Here is a 12,942-nt window from a genome sequence, read left to right on the forward strand (position 1 = left end):
TTTTATACTATATCACACAGGGTTAATCATTACCCACTTTATCCTGTACATATGGAAAGATCAAAAAGAAGACACTTGTAATAATTACTGTAATAAAATATTTGCTCATTTTCTTTGTTAAAGACAAATCTTGGCTGAAGAAATATCCGTGATTTTTTTCCAGAACATGAATAAATAGACTTTTGGCCTATCACATTTCAAAAAAGTAAAGTGAACTGTTTACTCTCTTGCCCTATAACCTTAAACCATTGGAAATTTTGTCCAAAGGTGAATCAGATGGATGTGATTGGATTAGAATGTTTGTGTTCAGAGCAAAGGTCTATGATGTTAATTTCAAGGTTTCACATCTGAGCAAACATTGGCTATTCTGGGCTAAAATCTAATAACTACTAGAATAGCAATGCACATCATCATATGATGTGTGCCTATGTCTATATAAATGGGTGATGTCTTATTAAACATAATTTTATGGAATTTTCTCTCTCTCTCTTGTATGTATATCTATGTTTGTGTGTATATGTGTATGTGTGCATGTTATTGTTATCATTCTAATTTCCAATCAATTCCTACAGGCTTGTAGATCATGATTGTCAAGTTCTTAATTTAACAAAGTGTAACATAGCATAGGACTTGGTTAAATGAGAATTGAAAGAGAGTTCTGTACCACAGCTAGTTCTTTTTTGGGTGCAATTCAAGATGCTGGTCATCGTTTCAAATCCTTATGCAGTACATGGCCATCTCCTCTTGGAAATACAGATTCCCTACTGCATTTCACAACACATCTTCTGTGTCATCCATGTCTTGCAGAATGCTGTGACACTGAATCTTCACTTATCATTAAAGATGAGAAGTTTTTGGGCCAAAATCGGCAGTTCCTGTGAGGCAGCAACCTCATACTCTACCCTCTCTGCTATCCCCCTTCTTCATATGGGATAGTCCAGCACCAGAGGAGGAGAGGGAAAAAGGGGGTGGCATTTTTGTGTGCTCCCATTTCTGGTGTGGCACTCTTTGCTTAATTCTAGCCAGCCTTGCTGGCCCCTTCTCCCTCTCTGCCACTGTGCAATCCATGTGAAGAAGGGAGCTAGCAGAGAGGGGAAGAAGTGTGCCATTGCTGCGTTTGGGATGAGGGGGCCTGGGCTTCTCTTCCTCTAACAGTCAGCTTTCCCAGTCTAGCTTGATGCAGTCAGTCAGTCAGTCAGTCCAGTCAGTCGGGTCGGTCGGTCGGTCTCTCTCTCCTCTCTCTATCTCTCTCATCTCTCCTCCTCCTCTCTCAATCTCTCTCCTCTCTCACACAACCACCACACACACACACACCAACACACACACACACACACACAACCACAACACACACACACACTGGAATATTCATTTTCTCCTCCCCACCCACTGGAGGCCCCTGGATTCCACCTGAATCCTGCATGTTCCATATAGGGTACCACTCACACAAGTGACATAGAGTTGGCTATAACCCCCTCAGTCCCATGACCCTCCCCAGCCACCACCCATAGTCACCCCTACCCACTAAAGCCATTAGGGCAGAGAACCAGTTATTAAAAAGTTTGGAGCCTCTACTGCTTTCAAGGTTCCAAGTAATAACTCCCAACCAAGTAGACTTCAGGGCAGGCAGTTCCTCAAGATCCATTTTATTAGATATAATAAATATTATTGGCATATTGGCACATCTGGAAAACCCAAATCTGAAAGCTCCCAGGTTTTCCCCACCAAAGGAAAATCAATGTCCCTTTCCCTGCACCCAAATGTCCATCACATGGTCCAAATAATCAACTATGCCAACTGGAGATGCTGCCCAGTCACGCCTCTCCAGGTACAGTCTGAACATCCTTGACTCTCAGAGAAAAGAATGTTGTTATGGCTAAATAATTCTACCAACTCCATAAAACTGCCAACCCACTTTACCATAGCACTAAGTGTGTCAGTCCTGAAGGTCCAAAGAAAAGATGACCACCAGGGCTGGCAGAGAGATTTTCACAAATATGGAGTTTTATGGAGGTCATGTAATGTATCCTTCAGCTTTGTCAAACCTAACTCTTAGAGATAATTAAAAAAAAATATTGGTGATCATCTCTCATAGTAAGGATTAAAACATTGGATAGGTTTCAGATTAAATCATATATATGAACATTAAAGACAGTCTGTTTGACATAGTTATTAAGGTATCAAACTAGGAACCAGGAGTCTAGCCCCCACATTAGGCACAAAAAGCTAGCTGATTATTTTGGACTAGTCATTCTCTCTAAGCACTAGGAAGGGAAAGGCAAACTACTTCCAAAAAACCTTTGCAAAAAAAAATGCATGGACTTGTTAAGGGAGTATTTGGGAGTAAAAGAAACAGATTGGAACATCACAGACACACATTATGCAGGACAATCAAAATTGATGAAGCTAAAACTTGCATTAATTAAGTTTGATGGTATAGAAAATGACAATGCCTAAGTATTAGTCAATGGTTTCATTTATTAAAAAAAAAATGATGTCTGCTACTCTTTTAGAAGTCTAAATTTAGACTTCTAAATAGCTTCTTAATGGACACCGGATGAACCCTGTATATGTGTATGAACTAGGGGTGGGTTTCAGCTGGTATTGACCAGTACGGACGTACTCGTTGGTGAAATTTTTGCCTTCTGGAGGCAAAAGAATGCTGTGACACGACTCTTCATTTGTCATTAAAGATGAGAACGTTTTTGGGCCAAAATCGGCAGTTTCTGAGAGGCAGCACTCTACCCCTCTCACACTCTACCCTCTCTGCTATATTCTTCATATGGGATTGTCCAGCAACAGAGATGGAGAGGGAGAAGAGGGTGGCATTTCTGTATGCTCCCATTTCTGTGTGGCACTCTTCGCTTAATTCTAGCAGCCACTGCTGGCCCTTTCCTCCCTCTCTGCCATGGGCAATCCCATGTGAAGAAGGGAGTGAGCAGGGAAGGGAGAAGTGTGATGTTGCTGCTTTTGGGTGAGGGGGCCGGGAAGCATCTGGGTCCAGCTTATCCAGCTTCTCTTCCTCTCACAGTCAGCTTTCCCAGTCTAGCTTGATGCAGTCAATTAGTCAGTCAGTCAGTCTGTCTGTCTGTCTGTCTCTCTCTCTCTCTCTCTCTCTCTTTCCCTTTTCCTCCCTCAGCATGCATCCCCCCAATTGGAAATGAGGTGACTATGAAGAGAAGGGAGCATGCCTTGCAGGAACAGAAGAGGAGTTTGGCTGTTGGAAAAACCCGGCATGTAACTCCCCTTCTGTTCCTTCTTCGGCTGTTTGAAGAACCACGCGGGGCATGCTCCCTTGTCTTTGACAGGTGCCTCCTTTCCAAATGGAATTATTTTTATGAAACAGTCTGTATTGGTTCTTTCCACAACCTCCACACACACACACACACATAATTTAAATCCATTATTCAATTGATGAAGAGTAGGTCATGACATTCTTCTCTGTGACATCCTTTCAGTATTTGATGAATGCCGTTAGGTTTCTTCAACAAGGTCATTGTGAGAAATATGTTAGGCATTACCGTATTTTTCAGAGTATAAGACACACGTTTTTTCTTCAGAAAATAGATGAAAATCTGGGTGTGTCTTATACACCGAATACAGCATTTTTTGCCTCCCAAAGCCCCGCCCCTTCATCAAATGGCCGTGCATACCCTTATGAAGGCTTTCAAAAAACTCCTGGGGGCTGGGGAGGGCAGAAATGAGCAAAAATGGGCTGTTTTTGCCCCCCAGGCCACCAGGAGCACTCTATAAGCTTCCATAGGCTATGTATGCAGGGGTTTTTTTTTGACAAAAATGGCCCATTTTCACAAAGAAATTTGCCTTTTTTTGCTCATTTTTGCCCCCCCCCAACCTCACAGGAGCACTCTGCAAGTTCCCCCACCAAGGCTATTCATGCCTTTTTTGGGGGGGGGAAACAGACCCCATTTTTGCAAAAAAAGGGGCTGTTTTGGGGAGGTTTGCAGAGTGCAAAAACTTTTTTTTCCCTTTTGGAAAGCTCTTTAACTGATTGATGAGAATTACATTAATCAAGTGCTGTGCCAGCAGAACACCTACCTATCTACTGTATTCTCTCTCACTCTCCCCCTCTCTATCCTCTATCTACCTACCTACTTTTTAAAAAATCTGTCTCTTCAAAACCTTGGTCCATCTTATACCCTGATGTGTCTTACACTCCAAAAATATGGTAGTTGTACAAAGTCACCCAGATTGACTGCATACTGGTCAAGCATTGTAGCAGGTCTAAAGAAGATGAGCTGATTCTCAGGCTAGCTTCAGTCTATCTGGGAAGAGGTTAATTCTATTGATCCTGATGAAGATGATCTCCCAAGAAATAACATGTAACTAAATTCTGGAGATGGTGATTTTTTATTTGAGAGAAGAATTCATTTATTCAACAAGGCATTGCTAGACCCAATTGTGTTGAACTTACAAGCTGCTAGTTCAAACTTTTAGGGATGAAATCAGGAAGATTAAAGATTAGGAAAAAGCTTGAAAAAAAGAAGAAGAAAAGGAATTCAATTATTAGTTTCAGACTTACTTTAACTCCATAATTGTTTCCTTCCTTTGAGAAAATTGCAAGACCAATTATTTTCTTCCAGTAGTTTGGCCTATTCTCTTCAATTCAAGTGCATAAGGTTCAAATAAGCTTCCAGCAAGTTCCTGAGGATTAATTTAAAGTTTAGGTACATTCAAAGGCATCCCTAATGTCTAATCAATTACTTTTTTCTTTGTAACAGCTTGACATTAACAATGTCCTTTATTAGAGAAGGTTAAATCAAAATAGCTATCATGTATTTCTGCCTTGTATTTGTGCATGCTACATGTAACCCAAATGCTAATGAAGTTTCCTGCACATGCTTCTTTGCACGTACATGATGAATTGCTACCCTCAATAACCCTGAGACCTCTGAACATTGGAATCAACCAAAACATATATACGTCTGTGTGTGTATGTGTGTTTTCTGTGATTATAAAAACAATGTGAACCTCATTTTGATATCCAGTATCAAATACAAATGCTGATAAATTTTCTCCCCTTCTCCCTTTTATACACACATAGCACACAAACACAAAGAGAGAGAGACACACACACAGAGAGAGACAGAGACAGAGAGAGAGAGACAGAGAGAGACAGAGAGAGAGACAGAGGGAGAAACAAACTGCACACTCAGACAAGCATCATCTTGTTTGATGCTTTGATCTCTAGTTTCAACTTATCCAGGAATACTAGATATAGACTTAGTTGCAGAAAAACTATTCCCCTCTGTATAGTGGCTTAAAAACAATCCCTCATACCAACTTTTGTCAATGCAAAACCCTTCAGAGATTTGTAAAGATTTAAGATTGGAATTACCAAAATTTAAAATTTTGTTTTAAAATGCCAAAGATATCACATATATTTTGCCTAAACATTGTTTGGAAAGTAGAAGCAGGTCTCCTTTTATTCATCTTCCCTCCAATTACCAGATATTTATCTTTTTTGTTTCAAATCACGAGTTTGAAAAATGATTGCCATGATACTAGAAAAAGTAGTATTACCATTTATTTTCCAAAGCTTCCATTTTGAAATATTCCAAGATTAGCCTTCCTATGTGGATCCCAGCTTTGCATGTGCGTATTGCAGCTTTGAATTGCATGGAATGTAATTACTCTTAAATAGATTGGCCACTAAATAATATTTTCTTTTAGGTCATCCTGCCTCCAGAAAGGATCTGAAACAGGGGTGAAATTCAGTAGGTTCTGACAGGTTCTGGAGAACTGGTAGCAGAAATTTGTGTAGTTCGGAGAACAGGAAAATACCATCTCTGGATGGCCCCCAGAGTGGAGAGAGAATGGGGATTTTACCATATCCTTCCCCTGGGGTGGGTGGGAATAGAGATTTTGCAATATTCTTCTCCTGGTAGCTGGAGATTGTAAGGTTTCAGATTTATAAATATATAACCTTTACTCAGAAATAAAATATTAAAAAGACAAAACGCAATGAAAACTAATATTTTTCCACTGAGAATATACAGCTTCAAATAACAGCATAAACGTATTTTGAAATGGATTTTTTGAGTTCCACCAAAATGATGATACCTAACTAATTTGAAATTATGTTTGAAAAACATAGATCAGAATATTGCATGTAATGGAATATTATATCAGTATGTATTGTATGGAGTATTATGTTAGTCAGTGACATGCAGTGAGGTTTATGGCTGGTGAGGCACTGACACAATGGTGGGTTTTCAAATTTTTTTATACTTGTGGACTTCAACTCCCAGAATTCCACAGCATGCTCAGTTCTGATTTAAAGCGACATGAATGAAAGTTTCCTTCATTCTTTTTCTTCTCCCTCCCCTTCATTCCTCCCTCCCTCCCTCCCCCCTTTCTCAAACAGACACATGCACACAGAGGTGTGTGTGTGTGTGTGTTTGAAAAGGCAACGTGGCTCTGCCTGCAATCAAATTACATTTGGGAAGGGATCTACACTTGAGGATGAAGTTTGAATTCCTCCCCCTCCCTCCGACCCACACATACCTTTTCCAACTGTTTCAGACAGGATTTCAACTCTGCTCTTGACTGCCATCATGAAAAGAAAAAAAATGTAAAAGGGACCTCAGCAAGAACTGAGGTCAGGCTGAGCTAGGTTGCTGCCAGAGTCACCGTGGATGACTCTGCTTAACTGTTTAAAAAAGCTTCTAAAAAGCACCCTCTACAGGAGGAGGTAGGAGAATGACGTGCCTCACCTATGTCAGGAATTTATAGGCTTTTAACCCTTGCTTAACTCTGCTCGAGTGATCATAAAACTCCTAAAGTCAGACTAGATGAGGCACGTCGTTCTCCAGTTTCCTCCTGTAGAGGGCGCTTTTTAAGAGGCTTTTTTAAACAGTTAAGGCAGACTCTGGCAGCAACTAGCTCAGCCTGACCTCATCTCTTGCCTGTTTTCCTTTTACATTTTTTTTCTTTTCATGATGACAGTGGTGAGGCTCTGCCTCCCCAACCTCCCCACCTCCCCTGACTGATGTTAGTATGTATATGCACAGATCTATAAATGAAGAAACATTATGAACAACACAGGTGCAGATACTGGTATGTTTTGATTACATATGGGTTATATTACTGTCATAAACATATAGATGTGTAACTAATCCCTTAGTGTTTTACTTGATTAAATGTTTTGCTTCTGCTCTCAGTTCATTTTATGACATTATAGATTTAACATAAATTTTTGCTGGCTGAGATGTTTGTGGAAGACTCTGTGCCCAAGTTCACTAGCCTGTCTAACTTTAAATCATCTACAGACTTTTTATTGTGTTGAGTCACTAATGGAAATTGAATGTAAGCAAAGGAGCAGAAATATATGGAAGAAACAGTACTCACTTTTTCTAAAGTACATGAGACTTGGTGAGCATCATCTAAATTACAACATTTCTCAGAATCTTTGCCACATTTCCGGTGAGCTCAATCAGCTCAGAAGGTGGAACCTATGGCATACTTTTACTATATTTGATCAAATATCTGCAAGAAAAGTCAATTAGAAAAGTTTTATGCTGTTTATGAGGCAGGTTTGTAAAAAGCACTAAAGGATGCTAGGGAAAAAAAAAGAATTGCTGAGAGTTGATTTACAGGGTTTTAGTAAAACCCATACAATCTTTCCCTTTGAACAAACTCTAAAGATGCTGACTATGCAAACATATCTCAGCCTTTGCATTATCTTGGGACACACAGAGAAGCACCTGAGTAAATATTAACTTTATGTTGATTTAAATGGTTTATACATGTGGCCAAAAGCTTTATGGAATTTCATTCCTTTGGTGAATCTTACAATCCTTTTATACCTAGAAAACTTTTTTTATTTTAGCACTTAATACTATTAAAAATAGATTCATAGTTACAACTGAAGCCTCTCCTTTATTCATAAGTAGCAAAATTTTTAGAAATTAATTTCCTGAAAAGTCTTCCAAAAAAGACTGAAAATTTCTACAGTTGCAGGAGAACCTCAATATATTTTAAACACTTGATTGAATATTATTTCTTTCTCCCTTGAATACAGACAATTCTGCATCTACAAATGGTTCTGCTTATCAAAAATTACAAATTATCATTCAAAGAAAAGCTTACTCATTTTGGAAGAAGTAGGCTCCTATTTCTTTATAATTATTGCAATTATTCTTCAAAACTTCATTAATCTTGGTAATATATAATTTAATTGTTCCTTCCTGAAACAGAATACACATGGTTTTGTGGTTAAAAAAAAATACAAGGAGCACACCTAGGAAGAATCAATATAAATAATGCTGGAGAAAGTTGGATAAATATATAAATAATTCTTACTCTGAAGAAGGACAAGGGATATTAACAACAATTGAAGATGGGATTGGCAACTTTGTTTTTTCCCCATATTAGAGGCAAATGTGAATGGAAAAGAATGACAAAGATCATGATTTTTAAAGACCTTTTTGCTACATCCATTTTGTATGCAAATGTACTATAAAGTAAGTAGCAAACAAACTGTATCTTCTAATACCAATATACCCCTTTCACAGTGACGTGCAGTGAGGGTACCGTTGGTGAGGCAAGGTGCAGCAGCGGGCGAGAAGCAACGTCCCCACTGCTGTGTCCGACAGGTGTCTCCGTTTATGGCGGACATAAATGTGAGATGCCTGTTGGACACAGCGGCGGGGGTGTTGCTTCTTGCCACTGCCGTGCTCTGCCGCCTTGCCCCCCACCTCCTCCGTCCCCGCCGCAGGATTTCCAAAAGACTCGGCCACTGAAAGTCAGTGTCTGACTTCTACGGAGAAAGGCACATGGAAATTCACAATTGCAACCCACCACTGCTACCGATGGGAGCAAGGACTCCAGGGAGCTTTCCCACCTTCTCCGACTGAGCTGGGGGAAAAAACCACGCGAAGAATCGAAGGCGTTTCTCCTCTGCTGCTGGAGCATCATGCCCCGCTGACCTGGGCATGCTGACCTCCCTCCCCTTTATGCTCCGGTTGCCCCGCGCCCTTGCCTTGGCACGTCCGGACGAACCAGGCATGCAGGTCTCCGACTTAAGGGCCTAGGAGGGGGGATAGAGGAGAGGAATTCCCGGACTGGCGGTCCTCAAGACGCGGACCCATCCTCATGGGATTAAGTGACCAGGGTAAAGGGCTCGACCGTCACCACTCAACTCTTCAGGATTCCTCGTAGCCTATCGGAATGGAGTGCTAACCTCGAAGCTGACCTGGGCACCGCCAAGAAACAGCAGAGCCGCAAGTAGCAGCTGCCACCCGCCGGTGCAGCCACCCATTTCCCTGCGATATGGCTGGAGTGGCTCCACAGGTGGAAGGGCGGGAAGTCTCAGGCTCCGGAGATGCCTTTTGTTTGCCGCTTTCTACTCTGCTCTGCCGCACCCGCCCCTTCTTGTCACCTTGCTCTTATCTCTGTCGCCCTCTGCAGTACGTGAGCCTTCCAGCCCTTGGCAAGCTGCAGGTCCGCGGCGGAACCATTCCCACGAGGATAGGTCCTTCCCTGGGGCTTGGGTGCTCCGGGGTGTAATCCGGCTCGGCCTCTATTCACCGAAATGTGTCCTGATTTATAGCTGGGTGGCATGTTTGCTGCCAGCCACAAACCAGGACATGTTTCGCTGAATGGCGGCCGAGCCGGCCTGGCTTTAAAATAAAATAAATAAAATATAAAAAATGAAAAATAAAAATAATAAGCGGAGGGGTGGAAGAAGCGGAGCTGAGCCTCTTGCCGCTGAGGGCCTGGCTTGCGGAGTGCCAAAATGGGAGGGGGCTTCTTAGAAGACCCCCCCACCCCTCTTTGCCTTTCGCCTCCGCAGCTCTCGCTCCAGCCTCGTATGGGCTGTGGGCTCCTCATTTGAAGAAGTCAAATAAAGTCAATATTTACCACTTTAAATATTCTTCAGGGATTCAGGGAACTATTTATGTTTCAACTAATACATACATGTTGTAGTGAAGAGCGAGCCTCCTCCTTCTCCCCCAATCCTTACTCCTCTGAAGCACTCCCTCCGAAATAACCCGCCCAAAGTAAGCGTGCTCAACTGCAACAACAAGGCATGATTCGCTGTTCCCAGATCAGGAGGCAGGAGAATCAGTGCCTCCTTTGCATATGAATTTTTTGGCTTTTTAACTCTTTCTTAACTTTTAAAAGGTGAAAAATTCCTTATGCACAGGAGGCCCCGAGTTCTCTCACCTCATGCTTTGGTTAACCCTAAGCAGACACAAAGCCACTGTGACTTGGACTGGTAGCAACTATCCTGGCTTTAATTATTTAAAAAATATTCTTTAAATTCTTTCCTTTCCATCAGGAGATTGGTGAGGCCCCACCTCCCTTGCCTCTAGTGACTGCATGTCCCTGCCCTTTCAGATCTAGTTGTTTTCTCCCCCCACAATGTTTTCTTTACAATATTTGTTTTCCTACCACATCTATTCAAAATTCAATAATCTTTAGAAACCTGCAATGGTCATCATAACTTTAGAGTAAGTCTGTGATCAACGTTTCCCTTTTTAAAAATACATACCAATGTCTTTATGGCCAATTCCACTCTGAGCAAGTGACTCCCAAAGTCATTTATATAATAAATAGTAGCAACAACTACTCCTTTCTATAGAGTGCTTTTCATAGAAATATCATGCCACATTCCTACATCAGAACCCAATTGTAGTTTAGATATGTTACAGGATCTCCTAAATTGACATGAAAATGTAACCAGTTCATTTTTAATAGGATGAAGTGATATTTAGGGATTTATAGTGATAATACCTGAAAATTGGCCTGGAAATTGGCCAAGCATTAGACATAAGGCCTGGTGATATAGTCAAAAAAAGCAAATTCCAGAAAACTATCTGACTATTATACATTGCAACGGTTTGATTTCCAATATTCTTCAAAGACTGCTTTACTCAATTTAATCATTGTAATAATCTAAAATCTGACTTTTGGTGAAATAAGTCTCAATCTTGCCTGTGAAATTCTATAAAAGCCAGTCATACACAAAAGGTCACCTAATTTTACTGGATTGTTTCTGTTTAAGAAATGGATGTTAAGAAATCAGTGTTTGTTTGCTTGTTTCTTCGTAAACTTACATAGCAAGTTTAGTAGATTTATGGTAATATAAATCTAAAACTTTGTCAATTTTAGTCATCACCTGAGGCACGAGCAAGATTGTACACAATCAACTAGCCAGCTTCTGTGCCTAAGGGAGGACTAGAACATGGATCTGCATATTCATTCATTCCTTCAATCAATCAATCAATCAATCAATCAATCAATCAATTAGAATAGAACTGGAAGGGACCTTGAGATCTTCTAGTACAACCCCAGTTCAAGCAAGAAATTTGATTGTCCAGTATTTTCTCAAAATCTCAGTGGTGAAGCACTTAAAACTTCTGAAGGCAAACTGTTAGACTGGTTGCTTGTTCTCAAAGTTATTAAGTTTTTCTTTAATTCCAAGTTGCTTCTCTCTTTGATTAGATTCCATTCATTTGTTTTTTGTCTTATCTTCTGGTGCTTTGGAAAATAAGTTGACCTCATGTTGCTTATGGCAGCCCCTCATACTGGAATACTGCTCTCATGTCACCCTTAGTCCTTCTTTTCTCTAGACTGACCATACCCAATTTCTGCAACTACTCTTCATATGTCTTAGTCTCCAGCCTTTAATCATTTTAGTTGCTCTTCTTTGCACTTTTCCCAACATTTTTGGTAACATGTGACCAAAACTGATGTGATTTCACTAAGAATTTATAAAGTGATACAAATAATCCATATGATTTTGATTTTATTTTTATGTTTATATAGGCAAGGATGTTCAAGTCTGTCTTAATCTTGAGGTTGTCTTCTGGTTTTTTCTCTATTCCTGTCAGCTAGACTCATCTGCAAATTGATAAGTTCCCTTCTATTCCCTCATCTAAATCAATTAAAATATATTAAAGAATACTGGGCCTAAGGCGAACCTTGTGGTACCTCACTGCTTACTTCCTCCAGTAGATGTAGTACCATTAAAGAACTACTCATTGAGTACTGTTTGTAAGCCAGTTACAAATCTATCTTGTAGGTTATGCTCAGTAGTGGGATTCAAATAATTTAACAAACTAGTTCTCTGCCCTAATGATTTTTTCCAAGCAGTTCACCAAACTGCTCGAATGTTAACTGGTTTCCCGAAGTGGTGTGAACTGGCGTAAATCCCACCACTGGTTATGCTGTCTATCCGTAGTGGGTTTCAAATTTTTTTAGAACCTCTTCTGTAGGTGTGGCCTGCTTGTAGGAGTGACTTGCCAGCCATGTGGCGGGGGGAGTGGCCAACTTGTAAATGTGGTGAAAATCACTTAACAACACTTCTGAGCCCAAAATGTGGGCTCAGAAACTCTGGCATTTGAAACATGCAAGTCTTAAAGCTGTCAAGTTACAAGATCCTTGCACCCCTAACCCTTTAGAAAAAAACCCCAGGGATGTTCAAACTTGACAGCTTTAAGACTTGTGGACTTCAACTTGTGGACTTCAAATCCCAGAATTCCTCCTCTTGCTCTTCATCTTTCAAATTAGGAGAAATTTTTCATACCAAGTTGGTATGAAAGACATGCATGAACTATGAACAGAATCTTGCACCCCTAAATAAGCAGAATCCTCCCCAGTTGTCAAAAGAAAAGTAAGTTTAAAAACACCAGTAAGAAAATCTGAAATAAATTTTCAAGGGTCATGATCATGATTCCCAAAATGAATCCCCAAAACAAAGAAATAGAGAACAAATGTTAGCATAGCTTCCATATTTAAAAGGATTAGGAATCTTTCTTGAAATTTACAGACCCAAGAATATTTCACATATTCGAAATAAATCTCTTTCAAGATGAGTGATCTTTTTGGTAAATATCATAAAATATAAGAATATATGATGTTGCCACTGCCATCTGGTTTTTGCTAATATAAATAACTATAAACTATATAGGACTCAAC

General features: G+C 40.3%; 1 long non-coding RNA gene across 1 annotated transcript; it reads right to left on the bottom strand.

The window, feature by feature from the left end:
• Positions 1 to 4,548: 4,548 nt before the first annotated feature.
• Positions 4,549 to 8,190, bottom strand: LOC116520684. The gene is made up of 3 exons (XR_004256823.1): positions 8,107 to 8,190; positions 7,366 to 7,503; positions 4,549 to 4,659 (listed from the first exon to the last, which is right to left on the bottom strand). It is a non-coding gene; the product is annotated as an uncharacterized LOC116520684 (long non-coding RNA).
• Positions 8,191 to 12,942: the final 4,752 nt, after the last annotated feature.

The sequence above is a fragment of the Thamnophis elegans genome, chromosome Z (assembly GCF_009769535.1).
Source record: "Thamnophis elegans isolate rThaEle1 chromosome Z, rThaEle1.pri, whole genome shotgun sequence".
NCBI classification, from domain to species: Eukaryota; Metazoa; Chordata; class Lepidosauria; order Squamata; family Colubridae; genus Thamnophis; species Thamnophis elegans.